Below are 27,060 nucleotides of genomic sequence, written 5' to 3'. Positions count from 1 at the left end.
ATCTCTCTTTCTCTTTCTCTTTCTCTTTCACTTTCTCTTTCTCTTTCTCTTTCTCTTTCTCTTTCTCTTTCTCTTTCTATCTCTCTCTCTTTTTCTCTCTTTCTCTCTCTCTCTCTCTTTCTCTTCTCTTCTCTTCTCTTCTCTTCTCTTCTCTTCTCTTCTCTTCTCTTCTCTTCTCTTCTCTTCTCTTCTCTTCTCTTCTCTTCTCTTCTCTTCTCTTCTCTTCTCTTCTCTTCTCTTCTCTTCTCTCTCCTGAAGTAGAACGTGTCATCCATTCAGAAATCAATTCACTCTCAGTCGCAGGGCCTTAAGAGCACTGCAGTCTAATCCCCTCCTCTTTTTAAAAGCAGATTCTTTCTCCAAACACTAGCACAGCAGCCCATATTAATGTGAGCACATAATCTCCTTGTGTCCTCTTTCTCACTGGCCTTAAGCCCTCCCTCCATCCCACCACTTACCACCCATATACAATTTGCATCTGCATGGAGCTGGGTGGAGCTGCTGTGCGGTTGTGATTCGCCAGCACATATGGTCTGTGTGGAGTTGATTTAGAAGTGCAGGTCTAAAAGCACTTTAAGATGAAAGATACAGTATGGAATGGGTTTGCTGAAATGCAATCTGGGAAAAATGGCACAGCGTTACACAGTAGGCTGCAGAGTCATATGCTCTTCCGTTGTTACACTTTCCCACATTAGAATGGAAATCTACCTGAAAGTGAGGTCATTGATTTTCCAAAGTTTAAGTAGACTTCTGAGAGGAGCCAAGACATATTAAAAAAGAAATGGAATCATTTGAAACTTAAACACTGTTGTCTAGTTTATAACAAATTGTGCACTGAAAAGTCAGCCAGTTAAATACAATAAATGTCCCCTTATTTGCTTGAAATCTATAATAGCATTTACAACTGAAAATGTACAGGCCTATGAAATTCTGTAGCCTACAGTGTGATCTTGTTTCAATCCTGGTCCCTCCATTCTAAAGGATGTACCCATGGGCATTGAGAGGGCGATATTCAATTTTCCTTGGTTTTTGGCCACACTGCTACAGGTCATGCAGTAGATTTGCCACAGCATTAAGCTATAGCTGCAACAGGCATTAGTAAAGGAAACATAGATACAGAGAGAGCCCAGCCCAGTTCCCATCTATGCATGAGTCTCCTTTTTACAGGACTATAAACATGGGGATTAATCTATAAACCCTTGATCTGCTGCGGTTCCAAGCCAACATTGAAACCTGCCTATCACTTTGTGGTTGCTGTAGACTACTATATCAGCCTGGGGCTGCAGGAAAACAAAAATCACCTGCCATGAGCACAGGTTGGCTATGAAATTGGCAGTGAAGAATTCAATATCAAAATGTTCATATCAGCTATTCAATATCGAACACAGTTGGGCTATAGGTCAGTCCAGTACCATCCACACTCAATTATTTGCATAAAGATATTAATCCCGCGGTTGTTCGGTTTGACAGGACCGTTGGATCAGTCCTATGGAGCGGCGGCGCGGGAGGTAATCCCCTCTTGCTTCCAGCCACTCCCACCGACGGGCTCTGTGCTCTCACTCGCCCGTTTGGCTTGAGTTGCTTCTGATGCTGCAGCTACCATAGTCGTTCTATCTCCCAATAACAACAGTCATGGCGACAGAGGTCCAACCGCTCACTCTGGATCGAGGTAAGATGCACAACCGTCGGATTCGCTTTCTTGTTGAATTATTTATGGTTCTGTAACTTGAGCGGGCGATGCATTGGCGGACGGCATTTGAGGGGAAACTAGTATAAGCTATTATTTAAATTTGACATTCGTCAGTTTATATTTCTCTCTTGCGGGATACCGTTATTCGCTGGGAATAAAATGACCGTTTGGTGCGTACTCTGCAAAATGGGATAAAACGGCTTATAACAAAGGTGTTATTAACGCACAGTATTACATCCCACTGCTTATGAATACAGTGCATTTATCACTGTTATGTAACATCCAGTAGAATATTATCTCGCTGTATTCTTCACTTCGTGATTGGGATAAATAATTTATTGGGCGCAGGAAACCAATCACGCGTAAATCCTTACTTCTCTGGACATCAGACAACTTTTGGATGGGTAGGCTTAAGAATAGATAACAGCTTTTTTGATTGGTTTATATTTTTCTTGAATCTATTGGTAAATTGGACAGTGAACAATAAAGGGGTACAGGTCTTCACCCCATAGCATACCTGTTGTTGGCAGTGAAAAATGAATTCATTATTCTAAAGGGAAGGATAAGTCCACAATGTAGTCTACCTATAGCCTACGTCATATTTTGGAGTAGCAATAGGCCTACTTGCACGCGGACTTCAGGTGATATTGCTTTCCTAAAGTACCCTGCCTGTCCAATGATAACAGATGGATACAGATGTGTCACAGCATGATTGCAGGTCATGTGATAAAAGCTTATTTTATGAGCTCATCATTCAGATGTCGTCATGCAACCACCACCGATATTTCCATTGGTTCTATGTAGCCTACTTATTTATTTCCGATAGATCCTGGCTATTGTTTCATTTTGATATTCAAAACGGGGACAATGGGGAATATGGATAAAAAGTGAAGCCTCCGTTTCAGTCTGGAAATATGTAGCCTATAGAGTGCTTAAAACGAATCCGGCAGTGAAATGGCATTGGTGTGGCTGCATAACACAAACGAAACGAGTGGTGTTAAAAATAGAGAAAGAGGATACATCTGGGAAAAGTAATGGGCATGGGCTCACTTTGAATGATTGCCACAACAGTCAGTGACAGTAGGCTAAGCTGTAAACGCCTTGGAATAAACAACTCACAGGAATGTAGAAGGCAAGAGGATCTGTCTAAATGGAAAAATTACAAATGGTGACCTCTTTACATTGTATTGTCCACAGCGTTGCGCATGAGTAATCTATCCTGGCTGTTGTCGTGAAGTATGGAATGGATTTAAACCGAGGATCATCAGCAAAAGTGACCTGTCTTTATGCCCAAGGAATAGCGGATAATATAACAGTTTTATTCACACTTGATAAACATTGGCTCATTTGAATGATTTACAGTTAATTCCAATGCTCAGTGGCAATTGGACTCATTATTGCGTGACTGAAGCAACTGATAGGGGCTCTACATTAGTCAAACGTCTTCACATACTGTATATGAGCTTGAATGTGTATGCAAAGTCAAAAACATGATACAGGGCAAAATGATAAACAAGAAGCTCAACTCAGTTTCCTCCCACCATCCTCAGTTCAAGGAATTCAGTAATTAGGGGAAGGAACATTTCTGGCATTGAGATTCTATTGATAAACAAGTCATTCATTATATGACACAGTGGGGAAGAGTTTTTTTCTCCCCAGTCAAACTGAAATATAAATGCCAGTATAAGCTACTCAACCCTTTCCATTAGATATGGACATTTGGGTTTGCATATAGGTAGACTAGTGAGTCAGAGCCCTTATAATTTCAGAGAGAACATTCAGGTGACTGCTGTATTCACATGTTCTGCACATTAACGTTAAGCAGTCACTGCCCCGCAGCAGTGATCATGTAGGGGATCATAATGATAGCTTTACAGGAGCTGTCATCGTCTTTGCACAGAGTCCTTTGTCGCTGCTGCCACTAGCGAGGAAACGCTGTAATTGATATTGAAAAGAAGGCTGTTTTTTTGTTGAAAGCAGGATGTGTTAGGAATTTGTCAAACACACACACACACACACACACAAAGCTCACAGTGTGCTTTGAGGTCATGACTGCACTTCCTGCTATTGTCTCAGGAAATGACTCAAACGCCACAGTCCTGTGTAGAAACAGCCTGTGTAGGAACCTCCCATGGCACCAAAGTTCTTCTTCAAAGATTGACTCTCATTCAAACACTAACCGGCTCCAGGCATGCCAAGACTATTGGTATTGATAGAGATACTGAGAGAGTTCTCAACTGTGTGCCATGAAGCCATAATAATATCAGTCAGGCTGAGGCTGGACAGTAATCACAGTGAAATGTGAGAGTGCTCTTTCTGCCAGATATTTGCTGGTGGAGAGGCATTTGAGGCCTTTGTGAGTGGAATACTTATTTATTTGCTAATTGAGCCGTGTAGGAAAACCCAGACACAGATGCTCAAACAGGTTTCTGTGCTGTCTGAAATTACAATGGATTTACTAAGAGGCCAAACATCGAGGGAGAGCAGAAGCTTGAAATCTGGAAGTCAATACTTTTTTTGATGCTCTCCATGCATGGTTTATTGCCATAACATAGAACAACCACACATTTCCTTGCAAGTTATCACTTATCCCTTGTTTTGGTCTATTCACAGGGGAGAAAGGGCAAAAAACGATAACCTACTCAGGGCCCTAAGCGTGTTGTCTCACCATACTGCAGACAGGCTTTGCTTTGCTTGCAGAGGTCACTGGGTTTGTTTGCTGTTGCGCAGCAACCTTCCTCTTGTACTTTGCTTTGGGTGATAACAGAGAGGAGGGATTACAGGTGAGGTGAACAGCCAGCTCAGCATTGTCATCAACGGAGAGCTGTTTGGAATGGCACAGCTCTGCGTAAGCTCTCATTAGAACCACATTGAAAGGAAAGGTAATTTGTTTGGGATGGACATTTGCCAGGTAATCAGTCAGAGGAAGGGAGACAAAAACAGAGTGCAGTGTCATCTGCTTCTGCCTTAGACGGTCACCATCAGGGCTCATTAGCCTAAGGAGTGATTTATTTTCCCTCTATAGTCAGGAATGTCACGGCAGGGGCATTTAGTGTTAATTCACTCGATTTATGGGGGGGATTGATAAAGTGAGGTGCGTCCACTTAAAAAGCTCTCCTGTTGAGGAGCTGGCCTCATGTCTGGCAAGCCCCTGCTGGCCTGTTCCTCTACTCATCCAGAGTATGAGCACAGTAGAGGTTTTTGTGTGGTAATTTCTGTGTGGTTGCCAATGGCACAAAGGATACGCAGGTCAAATTGGGAAGTGGCAGATGGCATGGCCTCTCCGGGGTAATTTATTCTGGCATGTGTAAGGCAGACATTCTGGTAGTGACTGTGTTAGGGCACTGCTCTGGAAAACATTACATGTGGGATTGAAGAATAGTTCAGACTAGTCTTACTTTTAACATTTTAGTCATTTAGCAGGCGCTTTTATCCAGAGCGACTTACAGTAGTGAGTGCATACATTTTCCTACTTTCTTTCCCTACTGGGCAGTCTTGAATAAATCTGCTATGAAAAGTTGATCTATTAGGGCCTTAGACATCCCAGTGGAGACGGAGAAGATGCACCTGCATTGCAGTATCTGTTTTCATCATCACCATATCTTAATGAGCCAGCTGAGTTAATTGGAAATATTTATTTACACCACACAGCGTTTTTATTAAAACTGCACGCAGATATTGGAAAATATATTATATTCAGCTCTGCCCTCTATTATCAACAGGGTAATTATGTGAGGGTATTGGAGCCCTGCCCAGTTTTGCAAACAGCTCAAAATCATGTTTTAGAATCTTACTCAAGTATAGAAAGCAGTGAAGCACTCATTGCTTAATACTGTGGCGTTGAAAGGCTTGGACCCAGGAAGAGTAGCTGCTGCTTTTGTAACAGCTAATGGGGATCAAAATAAAATGTTAAAGGCTTGATGACTTTCTCTAGTGAGGGTGACCTTTGTTAGTCACAAGCACTTGTTAAGGGCTGAAATAGTCTGTGGCCAAGGCAGGACAGCACAGACCTGGTGTGTTGCTTGTGTGGTCTTCACATTTATTTATGACGCATCCAGAGTGATGGCCACATTAGTAAATCCAGTCATCAAAGTAGAGCAGAAAGTGAACTCAGTGTACTTGAAAGGCTGACTCATTCTGGAACTGGTGACTGTTTTAGACACCCTGCTATTTATAGTTTGAACCATCATTTCTGTGGTCGTCCGTCATTAATTCGATTTGAGAAAATCTCAAGGTGACACATATATTAGAGATAGATTTACCGCTAAACGTCTTAACATTGTCAGTCACAGAAACAGATTTACCACTAAAAGTCTTTACATTGTCAGTCACTGAAACAGATTTACCACTAAACGTCTTTACATTGTCAGTCACAGAAACAGATTTATCACTAAACGTCTTTACATTGTCAGTCACAGAAACAGATTTACCGCTAAACGTCTTTACATTGTCAGTCACAGAAACAGATGTACCACCCAACGTCTTTACATTGTCAGTCGCAGAAACAGATTTACCACCCAACGTCTTTACATTGTCAGTCACAGAAACAGACTATAGTAGACTAATAGCTTATTAGATACACACTATTAATTCATTGATTCCTCTTGGCTCTTTAGAGGACACTGCTTTCGATAGCACTTTCAGAATAGTTCTCTCCCAAAGTTGGACACCCTCTAAAATACCTTCATCGTTTCATTAGAACATGAATTAGAATGAGCATAAATGTTTTATTTGTTGGATGCCTCAAGAAATCTTTCTCACAAAGAATTCAGATATTATTTATATTGGCCTTTGTTCTATTTCTTTTGCTTTTATTTATCTCTTTATTACTATTGGGGACACATACATAGGCACATTATGAATTTATTCATACGTACGCTTGAGGACGTACAGTATAATTTTGGTTAAAGTTTGCCACAGTGATTTCAGTATACAGTAAGTTTGCTTTACTGTCTGCTGTAATTGGAGACAGATGATAAACCTTTCAAATAGAGAAATATACCCAGTCAGGAGTGATTGTTGAAATAGAAAATGGTAGATGAGAGCCTTATGTGACCGCTCCAAAAACACCTCTCATTACTTTCAGCTCATCCAATCAGGCAATGGTAATGAGTGTTCTCACTGCTCACATTCAAAGTGTGGCAAAGAGAAGTTAAGCTTGGTAAAATGTTTGGCAAGTAGCATCAATATTCCTGACTACTCAATGCATAGCAATATACTGGTGTTTCATACTTTATTTAGTTATATAATACTGATGAAGGCAAGACACATGCCTCCCCAACTTCACAGATGTAATTAATGTCAATTAGGAGTTGTATGTTTAACTTTTAACAGCCATTGTTTTGCATCCCATCTCTGGCTCCACATCCCTAATAACACCTCCAATAAGAGCAGCAGTATTACTTGACACCTTTGTCTTCCCTGAAAACAAGTATCAAATGAAACAGGAAAAATGGTTTTATTGCACACAGTGCTCATGCCTTGCAGATGTTCTAATGGCAACATTGACCTGCCGTTGTGTCGGTATGAAAGCTGAGCATACAGTAACTGCTCTTTGAATATTTTCATTTTGTGGAGGAGGGGTGAGTCCCACAGATGTTTCGCACATCTGGACCCCCGGAGTCCATCTCTAGAGTTGGTGAAGCGCCAAGGGGGCTGAAGTCTCATTAGAGTGTGGAGACATGTGGAGACATGAGGAGAATACAAATGGATTAGTAGGTGAGTGGATTCCCTCCACTGACTTCCATTGGTTTCAAATGAATCTATCTCAGGTGAGTGAGGAAACCCTAAGAGAGGATATCTTTCAATTTAAGCCTACTAGAATGTGTGTCCCCCAGGCTTGGAGGAAGCAAAAGTCATTCCGCTACCTAAAAATAGTAAAGCCCCCTTTACTGGCTCAAATAGCCCGACCAATTAGCCTGTTACCAACCCTTAGTAAACTAGTGGAAAAAATTGTGTTTGACCAGATACAATGCTATTTTACAGTAAACAAATTAACAACAAACTTTCAGCATGCTTATAGAGAAGGACATTCAGCAAGCACAGCACTTACACAAATGACTGATGATTGGCTGAGAGAATTTGATGATAAAAATATTATGGGGGCTGTTTTGTTAGACTTCAGTGCGGCTTTTGACATTATCGATCTGGTAAACCTTATGTGTTATGGCTTTACTCCACCTGCTATATTGTGGATACAGAGTTACCTGTCTAACAGAACACAGAGGGTGTTCTTTAATGGAAGGCTCTCCAACATAATCCAGGTAGAATCAGGAATTCCTCAGGGCAGCTGTCTAGGCGTATTACTTTTTTCAATCTTTACTAATGACATGCCACTGGCTTTGAGTAAAGCCAGAGTGTCTATGTATGCGGATGACTCAACAATATACATGTCAGCTACCACAGCGACTGAAATGACTGCAACACTTAACAAAGAGTTGCAGTTAGTTTCAGAGTAGGTGGCAATGAATAAGTTAGTCCTAAATATTTCTAAAACTAAAAGCATTGTATTTGGGACAAATCATTCACTAAACCCTAAACCTCAACTAAATATTGTAAAAAATCATGTGGAAATTGAGCAAGTTGAGGTGACTAAACTGTTTGGAGTAACCCTGGATTGTAAACTGTCATGGTCAAAACATATTGATACAACAGTAGCTAAGATGGGGAGAAGTATGTCCATAATAAAGCGCTGCTCTGCCTTTTTAACAACACTATCAACAAGGCAGGTCCTACAGGCCCTAGTTTTGTCACACCTGGACTACTGTTCAGTCATGTGCTCAGGTGCCACAAAAAAGGACTTGTGGGGCAGCATGGCTGGCCCTTGGATGTACACAGAGAGCTAATATTAATAATATGCATGTCGAGCTCTCCTGGCTCAAAGTGGAGAAGAGATTGACTTCATCACTACTTGTGTTTATGAGAGGCGTTGACATGTTGGGTGCACCGAGCTGTCTGTTTGAGCTACTGGCGCACAGCTCGGTCACCCATGCATACCCCCACAAGACATGCCACCAGAGGTCTCTTCACAGTCCCCAAGTCCTGAACAGACTATGGGAGGCGCACAGTTGTGATGAGGTGGTGTTGAAGGAGTCAGGCGCAGGAGGGTAAATCACAGAATAACAGGCTTTAATCCGCAAAATACAGGTTTACGCAGAAATGCGTCAAACACACTACAGGGCACAAAACAGGCGCACTGGAAAATACAAGGCACACGGGAAATACTTCAGTCTAAACAAAATACACGAGCTCCACCGAGCTTCACTAACCTCCACAATAAACAATCACCCACACAGACAAGGAAGCAGAGGGAACACTTATACAATGACTAATGAGGGAATAAGGACCAGGTGTGTGTGATTGAAGACAAGACAAATGGAGTGATGATAAATGGATCGGCAGTAGCTAGTAAGCCGGTGATGCCGAATGCCGAAACCTGCCCGAACAAGGAGGGGAGGCAGCCTCGGCGGAAGTCGTGACAACAGTACTACATAGAGCCATGACTACATGGAACTCTATTCCACATCAAGTAACTGATGCATAGTAGAATTAGATTTAAAAAACAGATAAATAAACACCTTATGGAACAGCGGGAACTGTGAAGCAACACAAACATAGGCGCAGACACATGCATACACACACACGATAACATACGCACTATACACACCCGTACACATGGGGTTTTGTACTGTAGATATGTAGTAGTGGTGGAGTAGGGGCCTGAGGGCACACAGTGTGTTGTGAAATCTGTGAATGTATTGTAATGTTTTAAAAATTGAATGAACTGCCTTACTTTTGCTGGACCCCAGGGATCCATAATAAATACAAATACAAATCTGTAAGCCTACAGGACTGGTATCCTCGGGCTTCACTGAGCTACATTATTTTAATGAAGTGGAATAGCGATAGAGCCAGATCCATGCGTACTCACAAGTTCCTCTCTCAGATGGGTTGGAGTGTTAGTTAGTAAGGCAGGCCAGGATCATGTTGCCTGTCTGTGTGTTACCCTCCAGATGTACTGTAGTTATTCATAGAGCGGCTCCGGCTTGGTAACAGGCCACGCCATGTGGGCGGTGAGGATATTCTTAGTGGTGTGTAGAGCCACGCTTACAGAGTGGTTTGCCTTTGTGTTGGTGTTGTAGGCTGAGGGACTTTAACGTCGATGCTAGTGGTGGTATAGCTCAATATTACCATGGTTTTACTGGTCTGTGTGTGTCTACATAGCCAATTATAAGGTCAGATTAATAAGGACTTAAGTTCTCAGCGGGTCTCCTAGGTGATGTGGCTAAATGCACCATGCAGGGATTTGATGTGAGGCGTCATTGTAACATGTCTTATTTGGGAGTCGTTGCAGACACAGCTATGTGGATGTGACATAATCACCCTGGGCTGCCAAGCAAATCTTATACCCTGGGGTTTTATACCCCTTAGATCACACACAGAGGGAACTATTTGATGTCTCACTCCTCAGTCCTCACACTGTATACAAAATACAGGATTTCAGCAGAAATGCCTGACGTGGGCAGCTCCTCACAGCAATGGACTACTACTGCATGTTTTACAACAATTATCACACAACACTATCCAAGGTCTGTCCAATACATTCTGTCCACAAATAGCCATCTACATATTGAAACAAATCGACACAGCAGTGCTTGCAGAGGGGGATGAGCTAGCAGATCAAGGGAAGCAGTGTGGATGATGGGCATAACAAGTGTCACGATGCAGCAAATGAAATGCAACTGTTGGAGAGGGGAGGCTTTTATGACCTATTACCTGCAATAACTCCGGGATCAGGAGAGCCACTGCTCTAGACTAGCCCTCGTAACTGGTCTAGGGGGATAACAACTATCACATCTAGTAGCAACAGACCATATTAACTGTTGGTGTGTTGGCTAACTGGGCTCAGACACTGGACAGTCTGAATAGGGGAGATGGGACATGACATGTATGGCCTCGTTACGGTATTTGCGGGATTTGTTACTCAAATGGAGGTCTAAAATAGTACCTTTGACTGCTTGTAGCCTAAAACTTTTCAGGACTTTTCAGGACTGCCAGATCTTCTTCTCTTTCTCCTTTCAAACAACTTGATACCCGGTCAAAATCCTTCCCTTTTAGCAATCAAACATGGTTAGCTTTACTTTTACAAAATAGCTTTTTAGCCTATAACCCAGTTTATTTAAAATAATTAATTAATTTAATTCCCCCGACAGAAGTTAAGAGCCAAACTACTTGAAAGTGGTGCTGAACAGGTGGAGAATCCTAACTATCGCTTTTGATCAGTGTAGCGTCAAAGTACAAAAACGGACCCCAAAAAATCACATCTATAAACATAGTTTTTTAGAAATCTTAATCTTTGAAGCGTTGCTCGAGTTCGGAGTCCTCATCAGAGTCCTTGACGGGGATGAAGAAATTGGCGCTAATGAGCAACTGAGGGCAGTTAAAAGCCCTCCTGATCTGGCCCTGACCTCGCTATAATGACAAATAAACGCTCATAAAACTACCCAGGCTGCTTGGAATAATACCAGCACATTACTGGCCGCTCATTAGTGGGAAGCTAACTTAGTTTTTTACAGGTATGGTACAGAATATTGTACAACTTCATTCACCTTACTTAGGGACTCATAGGCCACCTATTAAATCTGACGGAAATTCTGTACATTAGCTACATTACCTTTGCACAGCTCTGTTGCAGGGGTAATGTAAAGTAGTAATGAATACTGTTATATCCCTTCATACACACTTACAGGTTCAGAGAAAAGTGTCCCCTTTCCTGTGCCCGACTCCCTATGCACCAGCTCTAATTCTGCTCACATCTCCCCATCCCCTGAACCTGACAGGTCAGGCAACAACCTGGAGGTGTGTTGGGTCATTGTCCTGTTGAAAAACAGATGATAGTCCCACTAAGCCCAAACCAGATGGGATGGCGTATCGCTGTAGAATGCTGTGGTAGCCATGCTGGTTAAGTGTGCCTTGAATTCTAAATAAATCACAGACGGTGTCACCAGCAAAGCACCCCCACACCATAACACCTCTTCCTCCATGCTTTATGGTGGGAAATACACATGCGGAGATCATCCGTTCACCCACACCGCGTCTCACAAAGACACGGCGGTTGGAACCAAAAATCTCAAATTTGGAATCCAGACCAAAGGACAAAGGCCTGATTCACACAGTCCCCTCTGAACAGTTGATGTTGAGATGTGTCTGTTACTTGAACTCTGTGAAGCATTTATTTGGGCTGCAATTTCTGAGGCCGGTAACTCTAATGAACTTATCCTCTGCAGCAGAGTTAATTATGGGTCTTCCATTCCTGTCGCGGTCCTCATGAGAGTCAGTTTCATCATAGCGCTTGATGGTTTTTGCAACTGCACTTGAAGAAACTTTCAAAGTTCTTGAAATGTTCTGTATTGACTGACCATCATGTCTTAAAGTAATGATGGACTGTTGTTTCTCTTTGCTTATTTGAGCTGTTCTTGTCATAATATGGACTTGGTATTTTACCAAATAGGGCTATCTTCTGTATACCCCCCCCTACCTTGTCACAACACAACTGATTGGCTCAAACGCATTAAGAAGGAAAGAAATTCCACAAATTAACTTTTAAGAAGGCACACCTGTTAATTGAAATGCATTCCAGGTGACTACTTCATGAAGCTGGTTGAGAGAATGCCAAGAGTGTGCAAAGATGTCATCAAGGCAAAGGGTGGCTATTTGAAGAATCTCAAATATAATTTGATTTGTTTAACACTTTTTTGGTTACTACATGATTCCATATGTGTTATTTCATAGTTTTGATGTCTTCACTATTATTCTACAATGTAGAAAATCCCTTGTATGAGTAGGTGTGTCCAAACCTTTGACTGGTACTGTATATATTTACGTCATTTAGCAGACGCTCTTATCCAGAGCGACTTACATACATTTTCATACTTTTTTCATACTAGTCCCCCATGGGAATCGAACCCACAACCCTGGCGTTGCAAGCGCCATGCTCTACCGACTGAGCTACACGGGACATACAGTGGGGAGAACAAGTATTTGATACACTGCCGATTTTGCAGGTTTTCCTACTTACAAAGCATGTAGAGGTCTGTAATTTTTATCATAGGTACACTTCAACTGTGAGAGACGGAATCTAAAACAAAAATCCAGAAAATCACATATATATATATATATATATATAATCACATGTATATATATACATTTTACATCCTATAGAACGTTCTGTGTGATATTATCTCTGCTATACAACACTTGGCCATTACAGAAGATGCTGAGTGGAGTCGTGGAGTTAGGGTGATTAATGCCCTGTAAAGATCTCCCTGACAACACTTCTTGGCTTGCAGTAACCAATCCTGATGGAAATCGAGCCCACAATTTCTTCTGGTTCAATGTAATCCACTGTGGTATTCTGGGTATCATGTTCTTTGTCCATTTTATACTTGTGTACTAACAGTAAATGTTGTGCCCTTGTATGTCTGTTTGACTGCCTAACACTGGCACAGAAAAAAACCTGCTAAACGACTACAGGTTCTATGTATGCAGTTCTCCCTCCTACCTAGTTCGCCCCTAGGTCTGTAAACAGTAATAGCTTTTTGTCTCCTCTCTGCCTCACTGGGTTACACTAGATTGTCTTCCGTCTCAGTCCAGCCTCCCTGGGTTTGGCGTGATGTTTGTAAACATTGTTGAGTGTTTACCTCGCTCTGATGGTGTCGTCCAGAACGTGGCGCTAGTTCAACACCAGGGTAATAGTGTTTCAGATGATTGTTTACAATCCTTACGCTTAGCCTCTGTATACACTTGCTATTCCGATGTAGTCGGAATTGGATTAATAAAGTAGACATCTCCTCACTTAACGATTTGAAATGTTTCCTTTTGCACATCTAAGCTATATTATCAACTCCAAAAACATAATCTTGCTATTTCTTCCAAGTGTCACTGTGTCGACATCAAGCTAGGTATTAAAAATAAAACATCAGTATTTGATTACAAGTGGTTTGATCATTTTCGAGCAACTCGCTGATTGCAAACTGTATAGTTTGCTCTTTGCACATGCTCAAGGGATAAAGGGTTGACAGATGCACATTATCGACCAACTGCTTTTTATTTTGGTTCTTCTAAAACAACTGACTCAATGATTAGGCTAAGCACCAAATCCCTCCTCTCCCCTTCCAGCATGTACTGTCATTTTTAAATGTTTCCTGTTTGTCGCTAAGAGTGTGAAAGTAATCTGCCTTACTCCCTGGATTTATTCAGGGATGATAATTAGGGGTGGAGAGCTTACTAGACACAGGAGTCAAAGCCTTTAACTTAGGGCGTCATGGGTTTGTTTTAAAAAGGATCTAATGCCCACGGTACCCGCTCCTGCCAGAAATCGCTCGCTTTGAACAGAACGATTCCGTCCCTCGAAGTCCGCCCCCCATTTTCTCATGCATGGAGCAGGCCTAATGCAAACGACACTGGGATTGCTTTCTCTCTCTTTGTTGTTCCCCTTGGCCTTGAATGAGTTTTTTTTCCGTTATCCTCTATATCGATTCGCACCGGTGTCTTTCTCAAGGCTCTGCTGTTAATGTAATTCAATATTAATGTAATTCATTTTTTTTCCTTCTTGTCCTCTCTCTCTCTCTCTCTCTCTCTCTCTCTCTCTCTCTCTCTCTCTCTCTCTCTCTCTGACTTTCTCCACCTCTCTCTACCTCTTCCTCTCTCTCCTCTCTGTCTCTCTTTCTCTCTCTCTGTCAGATGTGGCCAGGGCGATCGAGCTGCTGGAGAAGCTACAGGAGTCCGGGGACGTCCCGGGTCACAAGCTGCAGTCCCTGAAGATGGTGTTGCAGAGTGAGTTCTGCACAGCCATTAGAGAGGTGAGTCGAGTCCCCGGTCCCATGGCCCCACTGCCTCAGGGTCCTTTTGCCCCTGCCAACACAGGGAAATTAACCACAGGTCACTGATGGTTCCTGTAATGAATAAATGTGGCTATCCTAGTCAAATCTAATGTCTTAAAGGGTGTAGTTGTAAAGAAAGTTAGAAATAATAGAATAGGAATGGTGTTGTACACAACAATGTAGACTTCTAGGGCTGTTCTTTCAGACAGACCACAAATCAAATCAAATGAATATGAATATGCCATTTAGCAGACGCTTTATCCAAAGCAACTTACAGTCATGCGTGCATACATTTTTGTGTATGGGTGGTCCCGGGGATCGAACCCACTACCTTGGCGTTACAAGCGCCGTGCTCTACCAGCTGAGCTACAGAGGACCACAAATCAAATTTGATTTTCCACATGCGCTGAATACAACAGGTGTAGACCTTACAGTGAAATTCTTACTTACAAGCCCTTAACCAACAATGCAGTTTTAAGAAAAAAAGTGTAAAGTAAAAAATAAAAATATAAAAGTAAAATAAAATAACAGTAGGGAGGCTATATACACGGGGTACCGGGTACAGAGTCAATGTGCGGGGGGCACAAGTTAGTCGAGGTAATTGAGGTAATATGTACATGTGGGTAGGCTCCAGTTAGTTTGTTATGTCAACTCAGACACACAGACTGAAGAGTAAGAGGGCCATCAATACTCAGACTGAGGTCATCTAGTAGGAAATGTCATCTACTAGAGGAAATGTCAGAGAGGACTGGCCCTTTCATTGAGCAGCAGGATGAGAGAAGGCTGGCCTGGGAGTCAGGCAGAGACACTGGAGCCTGGTGCTGCCTGGTGGTGGGAGGCTTCATGTCTCTGCCAGGAGTAGCAGCGACGCAGCACCCTACAGACTAGCTTACAACAGCTGGCCATTGAGAGGGAAAGAGCGAGAGAAACACTTCAACCACCAACAACACATCCAGTCACCAGGGAAACTAGAGAGGATCAGCTTGGATTGGTTGCCGATGCTGACCGGCCGTGGTTTCCAGTCAATTACGTCCCTTGTGTGAGCTGACACTTTGCCACGGTGCAGAATGGCTCTTTCTCGTAGAGGTCTGACTGCTAGAGGGGCTAGAGAGTGAAGATGAGTGGTTATGGCCATGATAATGTTTACTGTTATTACAGAGATCATTATCAGCACATGCCGTTACGCTGCAACATTCAACAGCTGGGTACTCCACTGTGGCGTTCACGTTAGTGGTTATTAGATCAACAGCCTCCCAAGACCATAAATGCTCCCATGTCTCTATGGAAGACCAGAGAACATGGCATTTATGTGAATTGAGCAATACCTTGCCATGCGTGCCGTGTCGCATGTATTTACAATCCAGCATTCGGTCACAACCCCTGTGCACACTTTTCTAGAACATGCTAATTTTAAAATGTCACCCTTTTTCCCCAGACTATGGATAGTGACGAGAATCGTAAAACACTTTCCTGCAGCTCGCTCTTAAAACCCTAACATAGCAGGACTAGAGATAAACAGCGCCGGAAGAAGATGGCTGCCGTTTTACAGCCCTCTAACCAATTGTACTATTATGTGTGTTTTTCCGCGTTATTTGTAATTTATTTTGTACATAATGTTTCTGCCATCGTCTCTTATAACCAAAGAGAGCTTCTGGATATCAGGACAGCGATTACTCACCTCGCGTTGGACGAACACTTTTTCTTCAACGAGGCGTTCGCGAAGGATATTCTACAGACTCCCGACAAGGCCCAGATCCCCGTCATTCGCGTGAGGAAGAGACGGAGATATCGTGGGCGCAGATCCGGGTGCCTTGTAAGGATACGACGGCGAACGAGTAAACTGCCTCTCCCATCAATCCTATTAGCCAACGTTCAAGCTTTGGAGAATAAAATGGACGATTTAAGATTACGGTTATCCTACCAACGGGACATTAAAAACTGTAATATCTTATGTTTCACGGAGTCGTGGCTGAACGACGACAATGATATCATTCAGCTAGCAGGCTATACGCTACATCGGCAGGACAGAACGGCAGACTCGGGTAAGACGAGGGGTGGCGGTCTCTGTATATTTGTAAACAACAGCTGGTGCACAAAATCAAATACTAAGGAAGTCTCAAGGTTTTGCTCGCCTGAGGTAGAGTATCTTATGATAAGCTGTAGACCACACTATTTACCAAGAGAGTTTTCATCTATATTTTTCATAGCTGTCTATTTACCACCACAAACCAATGCTGGCATTAAGATTGCACTGAATGAGTTGTACAAGGCCATTAATCAACAGGAAAACGCTCATCCAGATGCAGCGCTCCTAGTAGCAGGGGACTTTAATGCAGGGAAACTTAAATCCGTTCTACCTAATTTCTACCAGCATGTTAAATGTGCAACCAGAGGGAAAAAACTCTAGACCACCTTTACTCCACACACAGAGACGCATACAAAGCTCTCCCTCGCCCTCCATTTGGCAAATCTGACCATAACTCTATCCTCCTGATTCCTGCTTATAAGCAAAAACTGAAGCAGGAAGCACCAGTGATTCGGCTAATAAAAAAGTGGTCAGATGACGCAGATGCTAAGCTACAGGACTGTTTTGCTAGCACAGACTGGAACATGTTCGGGATTCTTCAGACAGCATTGAGGAGTACACCACATCAGTCACTGGCTTCATCAATAAGTGCATCGATGATGTCGTCCCCACAGTGACCGTATCGTACATACCCCAACCAGAAGCCATGGATTACAGGAAACATCCACACTGAGCTAAAGGGTAGAGCTGCCGCTTTCAAGGAACGGGACTCTAACCCGGACGCTTATAAGAAATCCCGCTATGACCTCCGACGAACCATCAAACAGGCAAAGAGTCAATACAGGTCTAAGATTGAATCATACTACACTGGCTCTGACGCTCGTCGGATGTGGCAGGGCTTGAAAAACTATTACAGACTACAAAGGGAAGCACAGCCGCGAGCTGCCCAGTGACACAAGCCTACCAGACGAGCTAAACCACTTCTATGCTCGCTTCGGAGGCAAGCAACACTGAAGCATGCATGAGAGCACCAGCTGTTCCGGACGACTATGTGATCACGCTCTCCGTAGCCGATGTGAGTAAGACTTTTAAGCAGGTCAACATTCACAAGGCCGCAGGGCCAGACGGATTACCAGGACGTGTACTCCGAGCATGTGCTGACCAACTGGCAAGTGTCTTCACTGACATTTTCAACATGTCCCTGACTGAGTCTGTAATACCAACATGTTTCAAGCAGACCACCATAGTCCCCGTGCCCAAGAACTCTAAGATAACCTGCCTAAATGACTACCGACCCGTGGCACTGACGCCTGTAGCCATGAAGTGCTTTGAAAGACTGGTCATGGCTCACATCAACAGCATAATCCCAGAAACCCTAGACCCACTCCAATTTGCATACCGCCCCAACAGATCCACAGATGATGCAATCTCTATCGCACTCCACACTGCCCTTTCCCACCTGGACAAGAGGAACACCTACGTGAGAATGCTATTCATTGACTACAGCTCAGCATTCAACACCATAGTGCCCTCAAAGCTCATCACTAAGCTAAGGATCCTGGGACTAAACACCTCCCTCTGCAACTGGATCCTGGACTTCCCTGACGGGCCGCCCCCAGCTGGTAAGGGTAGGTAACAACACATCTGCCACACTGATCCTCAACACGGGGGCCCCTCAGGGGTGCGTGCTCAGTCCCCTCCTGTACTCTCTGTTCACCCATGACTGCATGGCCAGGCACGACTCCAACACCATCATTAAGTTTGCCGACGACACAACAGTGGTAGGCCTGATCACCGACAACGATGAGACAGCCTATAGGGAGGAGGTCAGAGATCTGGCCGTGTGGTGCCAGGACAACAACCTCTCCCTCAACGTGACCAAGACAAAGGAGATGATTGTGGACTACAGGAAAAAAAAGAGGACTGAGCACGCCCCCATTCTCATCGACGGGGCTGTAGTGGAACAGGTTGAGAGCTTCAAGTTCCTTGGTGTCCACATCACCAACGAACTATCATGGTCCAAACACACCAAGACAGTCGTGAAGAGGGCATGACAAAGCCTATTCCCCCTCAGGAGACTAAAAGATTTGGCATGGGTCCTCAGATCCTCAAAAAATTCTACAGCTGCACCATCGAGAGCATCCTGACTGGTTGCATCACCGCCTGGTATGGCAACTGCTTGGCCTCTGACCGCAAGGCACTACAGAGGGTAGTGCGTACGGCCCAGTACATCACAGGGGCAAAGCTCCCTGCCATCCAGGACCTCTATACCAGGCGGTGTCAGAGGAAGGCCCTCAAAATTGTCAAAGACTCCAGTCACCCTAGTCATAGACTGTTCTCTCTGCTACCGCACGGCAAGCGGTACCGGAGTGCCAAGTCTAGGTCCAAAAGACTTCTCAACAGCTTCTACCCCCAAGCCATAAGACTCCTGAACAGCTAATCATGGCTACCCGGACTATTTGCACTGCCCCCCACCCCATCCTTTTACGCTGCTGCTACTCTGTTAAGTATTTATGCATAGTCACTTTAACTCTACCCACATGTACATATTACCTCAACTACCTCAACTAGCCGGTGCCCCCGCACATTGACTATGCAACGGTACCCCCCTGTATATATAGCCTCCCTACTGTCACTTTATTCTATTGTATATATAGCCTCCCTACTGTCACTTTATTTTTACTTCTGCTCTTTTTTTCTCAACACTTTTTTGTTGTTGTTTTATTCTTACTTTTTTGTTTAAAATAAATGCACTGTTGGTTAAGGGCTGTAAGTAAGCATTTCACTGTAATGTCTGCACCTGTTGTATTCGGCGCATGTGACCAATAAAATTTGATTTGATTTGATTTGATTAGACTGTTGAGCCTCTTTGAGCTACATTGGTGATCTAATCGTATCGTAATCACATTTGACCTCTTCTGACCCCTGTTCTGTACTGCATGTCTACAGATGTGAAGTCTTTGTAGTTGAGAGAGCTATTACAGGAAGGTTGCTTCAGAGCCCTCTATTGTTGTGCTGTATTGGGATTCACCTGCATGTAATTTCATTAATGCAGATGACCTATACTGCATTGAGCTGGGGCCACCAGGTATTATAACTGAGCGATTCGATTTGTTCCCCTCCTCTCATATCTGCTGCGGAAGCTCATTTCATGGTCTGATGAACAGAATCCCACAGACCAGTGTAGCTTGATCATGTCTCTACTGTAGAAGTCACAAAGGTGATCCGGTTGAAAACCTTCTTCACAGTGTCAATAGAATTTACAGCCACATGAATCAGCCTAGCTATGGGTGAGAGGGGTTAGCTGGCTAACTGTTGATAGGGGAAAATGATGGGGGACGGAAATGCCTGCTAAGCTGAAAGACACCCAATGACAGAGAGATGGACTGAGGAGGAGTGTCGCTCTTCCCATCCATGTCTATCAATGACAGCTCGGAGCTCAGGGGAAAGTCCCTGAATGAGTCGTCAGAGTCAATCGACCTTGCAAATGGAAAGGGAAGGACGCCAGGGAAGACTGGGAGCACTAACCAGCTGGAAATGATGGACTTTATGATGATTTACAGCTTCTCTGTTAGCTTGACTTAAAGCGTTATGCATATCAAGAACTGGTCCTGATGAGAATCATCCGAGAGGCCCAAGCAAACATTTCAACCACACATGAAATCGAATCATGACTTTCATTAGTCACAAAACAATGCAGGTAATTTTTCCTTGCTAAGAAAAAGCATAGTCTATTCCAATGAACTGAATTAATTATGTGATCATAGAGTTGTAGTAGCCGGATGATAAAGGAATAGTGCATATGAATAAGGGTCTCACTTTGAATTCATATAAAGGAAAGGATTTGTGTGCCGCTCCATTGAGGGCGGACCTTTGCCTCTTACTGCATTTACTGCTGAAGGATGAAAGCCACTTCATTTAATTATCTCTGTGCGTTTTAATATTCTCTTTTTGTGTCATGCAGACAGAGCGAGGGAGGTCTGTGAATGAACAGTTGTTAAATACTGTGTCGCTTCTACCGAATGACCCATTTAAACTCTGTCAGCTAGAGAGAGGAAAAGGAGAGCTCTTCAACCGCTCTTTCTCTCTCTCTCTCCGTCTCATCTCTTCCCCCATTTTGCTCTCTGCTCCCTGACTCAGTAGAGAGAGGGAGACTGTTCGGGGAGCCATGGTTACACGCGTCATGCCAGGCACCCTTCGGGCAGCTCTCTCCACGATCAGGCATTGTGGCGTCCTCGTAAGGCTGATGGTAGACTGGTAGCCCCCAGCCCGTCAAGCACAATGAGCCTTCTACAGAGGTGAAATAGATCTGGGTTAATGAAAGCCTGCCGCGGTGAACGCCCAGTGAACCGGAGAGTTAGAAGAGAGAGGGAAGAGAGAGAGGGAGAGTATATTCAGGAGGGACAGGAGGAGGTATATTCAGGAGGGACGGAGGTAAAGATGGATGCATAGCAACAGGAGGGGGAGTGGGGTAGAACTGATGTCTTCAGGAGTCTTTCGAATCTCTCTCACTCTCTCCTCTCTCTCCATCTGTCTCTCTCTCTCTCTCTCTCTCTCTCTCGCTCTCTCTTTCTCTCTCTCACTCTCTCACTGTATGTTCGCTGGAGCTTCACAACATCAACTGACGGCAAAAAGAACACAGCAATTTGTTCCATGTTGCGACTGTTTTCTTGATGTTATTGGAGATTATTTTCAGAACAGAAGGTTAAGTTCATTCATTAACTGGGTTCATTAAGGTCAGTCTAAAAAGCTCCAATATCTTATTTTTGTAAGTGAACTGCTTGCTGAGAACAAAATACAATTTCTTTATTTTGTTGGTGTGAATTGTGAGCTTGAGGTTATTCTTTTATTTTCATATCAACAAACAGACTTTGTTTTTCATCAGTCAGACGGAGGATATTCGGGATATACGTAGGCTACACCAAACCACTTGTTTTATTGTTGAAGCACAGATGAAGCACTTTGAAGTCGTAAAGGAGCAAGGGCCTTTGTTTTGTTCCAGCTCATCATACAGAAATATTGAATGATGGTTGAGCGCAGAAAACAGTTGCACTCCTTTGTAGAGAGTAGAGACATACCGAGGTGTGAGCTGATGACTAGAATTCCTGTAAGTGTCCATTCCAGAGAAAAACAATACAACGAAAATGTTTTAAATTCACTGCACAAGAAAAAAAACAAAGTCAATGTTGTTCTTTAAGAAGGGTTTGAGACGTTACAAGTTAATATGGTTTGCTCGTTGAATAATTCAGCAGTAGTTAGTGGTAAATCCAATATGCACTTCAACTAGTGGATGTTTGTGCATATAGTTAAGCAAATTACAGACTGAAATAGCTTGACCTTTATTGTTATTCATGTGTTTCCTAGACACAATTATCCTGGCTCGCTGCAAGGCGTCCACTGAGACCTTAAATACACAACAGTCCAAACATCTTAAGTGTATTTAAACCAAGCTCACAATGATGGATGGATGTTGCATCTTTATATGAAAATGTATATAGCGTCTTGGCTAAAGAACAAGAAGGATGTGGGCTAAAATGAGTCACATCAACAACTACATGACCCGTATGGGGATTTAGGCCAATGTCTCATGTAATGTTCAACAATGCAACACTAATCAGAGTATTCATAATGTTTCTAGTTGTTTCTGTTGGATCACCAGAGGAAGGTGTAATAATGGCATACTGTACACTGGGGTGCTATTGTAAATGGTGTTGATACAGTATGTCATATTCTGTATAGAAACGACTCAAAATAGCTATTTTACACCTGAAAGCTTTCCATTGGCTCATAATGCTGACTCCTCTTCAGAGGAGGGTAGAACACACTGTAAATGTGGAAGAGGTGTCTGGAATAAGGCCCCAAGATACTGCCATGGTGTTCAATACTGGAAATCAAAGAGTTGCTAAGCTGAAAAACAAAGTACTGCTTTTTGACTGTAACACCAGAGTTACACTAGTGTATATGCATCGTTATGTTATACTAGGGACATTGTGTTTCCATAGCTAGGGCTGACAGTGAGGATTTGTAAAGAGCAGAATCAGCAACCTCTTCATAATCAAAACAGTTGCTTTGTGAGAAGGTGTTCAACATCGTTCACAGTTAGCCATTGTTATGTATTACTGAACAAAAATATAAACGCAACATGTAAAGTGTTGGTCCCGTGTATCATGAGCTGAAATAAAAGATCCCAGAAATGTTCCATATGCACAAAAAGCTTATTTATCTCAAATGTTGTGCACAAATTTGTTTACATCCCTGTTAGTGAGCATTTCTCCTTTGCCAAGATAATCCATCCACCTGACAGGTGTGGCATATGAAGAAGCTGATTAAACAGCATGATCATTACACAGGTGCACCTTGTGCTGGGGACAAGAAAAGGCCACTCTAAAATTTGCAGTTTTGTCACATAACACAATGCCACAGATGTCTCAAGTTTTGAGGGAGCGTGCAATTGGCATGCTGACTGCAGGAATATCCACCAGAGCTGTTGGCAAATAATGTAATATTCATTTCTCTACCATAATCCACCTCCAACGTCATTTTAGAGAATTTGGCAATACGTCCAACCGGTCTCACAACCGCAGACCACGTGTAACCCAGGACCTCCACATCTGGCTTCTTCACCTGCGGGATCGTCTGAGACCAGCCACCCGGACAGCTGATGAAACTGAGGAGTATTTCTGTCTGTAATAAAGCCCTTTTGTGTGGAAAAACTCACCCCACTGGCTCCCAAGTGGGTGGGCCTAGGCCGTGGAGCTGGAAACACAAAAGTCTGAGGCTTTTTGGGAAAACACCGGGGGAAATCCTCATTGGAAATTCACCTACAGTACCAAGAATCTTAGTTCCACTCTCTACTCCGTTCCAAACTCCATTCTCTACTCCGTTCCAAACTCCACTCTCTTCAGTTTATTTACTCAGTATCATGTGTTACCTGCATGAGAGGTAATTTCAAGGGCTAGTAGCGCCACGCCACAGTGTGGTATGAGTATTTTGTGCTTACCGATGCACCACTGTTTGCGTATGCTAACTGTCGTAGGGACCAGATGTTTGAGCAGCCTTAAGGGCAGTAAGTAGCAGGAGGTAGCAGAATCAGGTGCAAAATTGTGTCCAGTTTATTAACAGTGAAAGGTGGTTTTAGGTGGATGAAGAAATCCAATGAATATCTACATAATCTACGAAGGTATTTGCAAAATAAACAATCTAAAAAAACAGGTTTGAATAGAAATCAAAACTCTTAGACTACCAGACTTGGTAGTTGGTAGGCTATGACATGGATTGAACATACAAGAGACTTGGAGAAATGTAGCAGCAAATTCAAAAGTACTGAGAAAATACACTCATGGTTTGTCCATTTTTCTCTCTCTTTCAGGTGTACCAGTACATGCATGAAACAATCACAGTCAATGGCTGTCCGGAGTACCAGGCACGGGCTACAGCGAAGGTGAGCAACATACTCCAATCTCAGACTGGCTTAGCTGTATTGACCAAATTTGAGGCTGAACACAATGCCATACATAAATAACCATCATGTCTCCTTCAGATGATCAAAGACTTGAGCAGGTTTGGTGTACAATGAATTACTCATTAGCAGACCTTGGATGTAAACACTTGAGAGGTTCTACCAATGAGTCCCTCCGCTACCACTCATTCATATTCCTTCGGAGGAGAGCTTATTTTGTGGAGGAGAATTAAGAAAGCAGACATCTAACAGCGAAAGGGGGACACGAAGAGAGGGAATCAAGAGGGAGGGGTGAGATGAGAGAGAGAGGAGTGCATCTCAGTCCTCTCTCTCCCAGTGTTACCAATACATCAGAGAGGGAGTGAAGAAGAGATGGGGCAACATAGGGAGGTGTGCAGACTGACTGATACAATTGGCTGCTCCTTCCAGAGACTGCTGCCCCGTCTTCTGGGCACAAAGAGGAGTAGGACACAGATAGATCGACAACACTGGGCAAGCAGGATGAATACATAACTAGGCCCGGTGTGGAATACAATTCCAAAGGGCTCTTTTTTGTCATCTCTTCAATCGCAAATTCTCTGCAAAACAGTTTGCAATGCAGAGTATTGCTATAACCTCGACTATGGTTCAGTCCCTTTCTAAAGGAGTAGTAAACGGGGTAACCTTTTTTACAACTTTAATCAGACTGTGGATTGTGTTGTGAATTTCCACCTTGGATGAAAGGTATGCAAGGACATAGCTTAGGCCTATTGAAGGACACCAGTGTATCTGATGTTGATAGAATATCCAAATACTCTTTCTAGCCTGCTCAGATCAAATGTTTTTGAGGTTGATGGTATGCTGTTACAGCAGCGTGTCCTTTTCATTTCCCTTCAAATATCCATCATTTGTGGAATATTCAAGGTCCCGATTCAACATTATAAAGGACATATTCATAAACAAACCATTTTATTTTCAAAGCTTATTCAACGGCTGTTTTGAAAGAGAGAATGTAGACAGGTCTAATCAAACGACTTTACAATTCATAAAAGAGGCCTTGGGGCTTGTACTTCACAGTGTTAAAGCAAGGCAATCGGCATCTTTTATACAGATTGTCCATATGACACTGTTTACACAAGAAAGCAATGACAACAGCATGAAGTGCCTTTCAGCTTTGTCCTTGTGCATCACCAATGTTTTCAAAAGCATATTAAATACAGCCACCAGCGGAGCAGCAATTAACATAGCACAAACTCAGTTCGCTGGCTTCCGCGCCCATGGGAGCGATTTCAATCGATGACATCGAAATGAGATGGTGCGCTGCTTTTGAAAGTGCCGCCCTCCTGAGAGTTTCCGTTTAGCTGAGCCAGTGCTTTCGTTTCATCAGCCTTGTCTCCAAGTACATCTCAAGTACATTGCTGACCAAACTCCTGAAGGGCAGCACTTCACATGAATCACTTTAATAAGTAGGAAATTGGAAGCCTAAAAAAGTGCTATAGTCCTATTGAAAAGCAGGGATCCCTTGATACACCAGCAATCTTGAGGAGAAACGGGTAGATGTTATTTTAGATGCCTTTGCTGCACTGTTGCTGGTGAGCGTTTACCAATTAAAATGTGTTCCCACCTGAGAACATGAGCACTTGATTAAGTTTATTACCCAGTTAATTGAATCAATTCCAGACTGTAATTCCTGGCCTGAGGTTTTAATATTTTTATCTTCCAGAAATGGGAGACCACGTAGGCTATGGTGCTCCAGAGTAAAGACTGAGCTGAACTGATGGCTGCTGATGATCAAATGTTTGTAGAAATTAAGTAATTTCCATTCGGTACTGTGACATTACATGGGCAATTTCCCAGTAAGCTGTAATTTTAGTTTGGTTCGCCCTCCAGACGCTTTTTGCATTTTGAGGAGGCAGCCATGTTTCTTCCTCCCAGGAAGGGAGATAAACTTGTGAAGGTGGATGTGCCGTGAGCCAGAGAGGTGGTGGTGGCATACTGAGCACAGTGCCTCTTTACCTCACAGTGGGGGAGAGAGACGGATAGGTGAGATCGAAAGAGAGGGAGGGGGGCAGAAAGTGATTCCGGAAGAGTGGAGGATCTCAAAGCTTTGGGCTTTTGCCTGCTGGGAAAACTTTTGGATCCACATCCGCCAAGCTTTGAAACCGAGGCCTTTTTTCCCCCTGCAGTTTCCTGAGAAAGTATTGCTTAATAATAATAATGAGGCAGACTTGACAGACCGGCACCTGCGGCGCCTTTGTCTCTCCGAACATCTGCTGTTCCTTTTCCAGGCTGAGCTAACAAGCTCCCGCACACTTTGTTTCAGACGACAAGGCGAGAAAATATTCGTCTAGAACTTGAAAGCCATCCCAAGGCAGTGGAATTTAGTGAAGCAGGCTCACAGAGATTTAGTTAGTTGGGGTGAAAGTTATCTCGCTTCTTCTTCTCCAGCTGCAACAGATATGTGCTAATCCATGTTCTTACAGAGCCAGAAAACGTCTCACATGGCTATACAATACATCACCACTTTATTATTCTCAGCCCTACTGAATGTCTCTAAGCCCCGCTTTAGAGAGAGAAGTCAGAAAGCCCCACTTAAAGAGTGAATTTAAGTCTGTACACTTTGTTTCTCCTTTGCTCTTGGGGATGGGAAAGTTTATTTGGCTGTTGGGAAATCCAATCTCAGTCCATGCACTTAGTATCGTCATTATCTAATCTATTTGTGTGGTTGACAGAATAGGGTGGAATAGGGCATGGAGTTAGTGCTGAAAAACACCAATAATGGTCTGATCTTTATCCTCTCTCCTGTCTCTCTCTGCAGGCCACAGTTGCAGCCTTTGCGGCCAGCGAGGGTCACTCTCACCCCGGGTGGTGGAGCTGCCCAAGACGGAGGAGGGGCTGGGCTTCAACGTGATGGGCGGCAAGGAGCAGAACTCTCCCATCTACATCTCCCGCATCATCCCAGGGGGCTTGGCTGAGAGGCACGGGGGCTGGGCGAGGGGACCAGCTCCTGTCTGTCAATGGCGTG

At 43.4% G+C, this 27,060-nt stretch overlaps 2 pseudogenes; one reads left to right on the top strand and one right to left on the bottom strand.

The window, feature by feature from the left end:
• LOC123488962 overlaps positions 1-1,603 on the bottom strand; it is a 24,107-nt pseudogene extending 22,504 nt beyond the window's left edge.
• On the top strand, positions 1,508-27,060 carry LOC123488963 (annotated as a pseudogene).

This window comes from Coregonus clupeaformis, unplaced genomic scaffold (assembly GCF_020615455.1).
Source record: "Coregonus clupeaformis isolate EN_2021a unplaced genomic scaffold, ASM2061545v1 scaf2626, whole genome shotgun sequence".
Classification (NCBI taxonomy): domain Eukaryota; kingdom Metazoa; phylum Chordata; class Actinopteri; order Salmoniformes; family Salmonidae; genus Coregonus; species Coregonus clupeaformis.
This window is presented reverse-complemented; position numbering and strand designations above follow the sequence as displayed.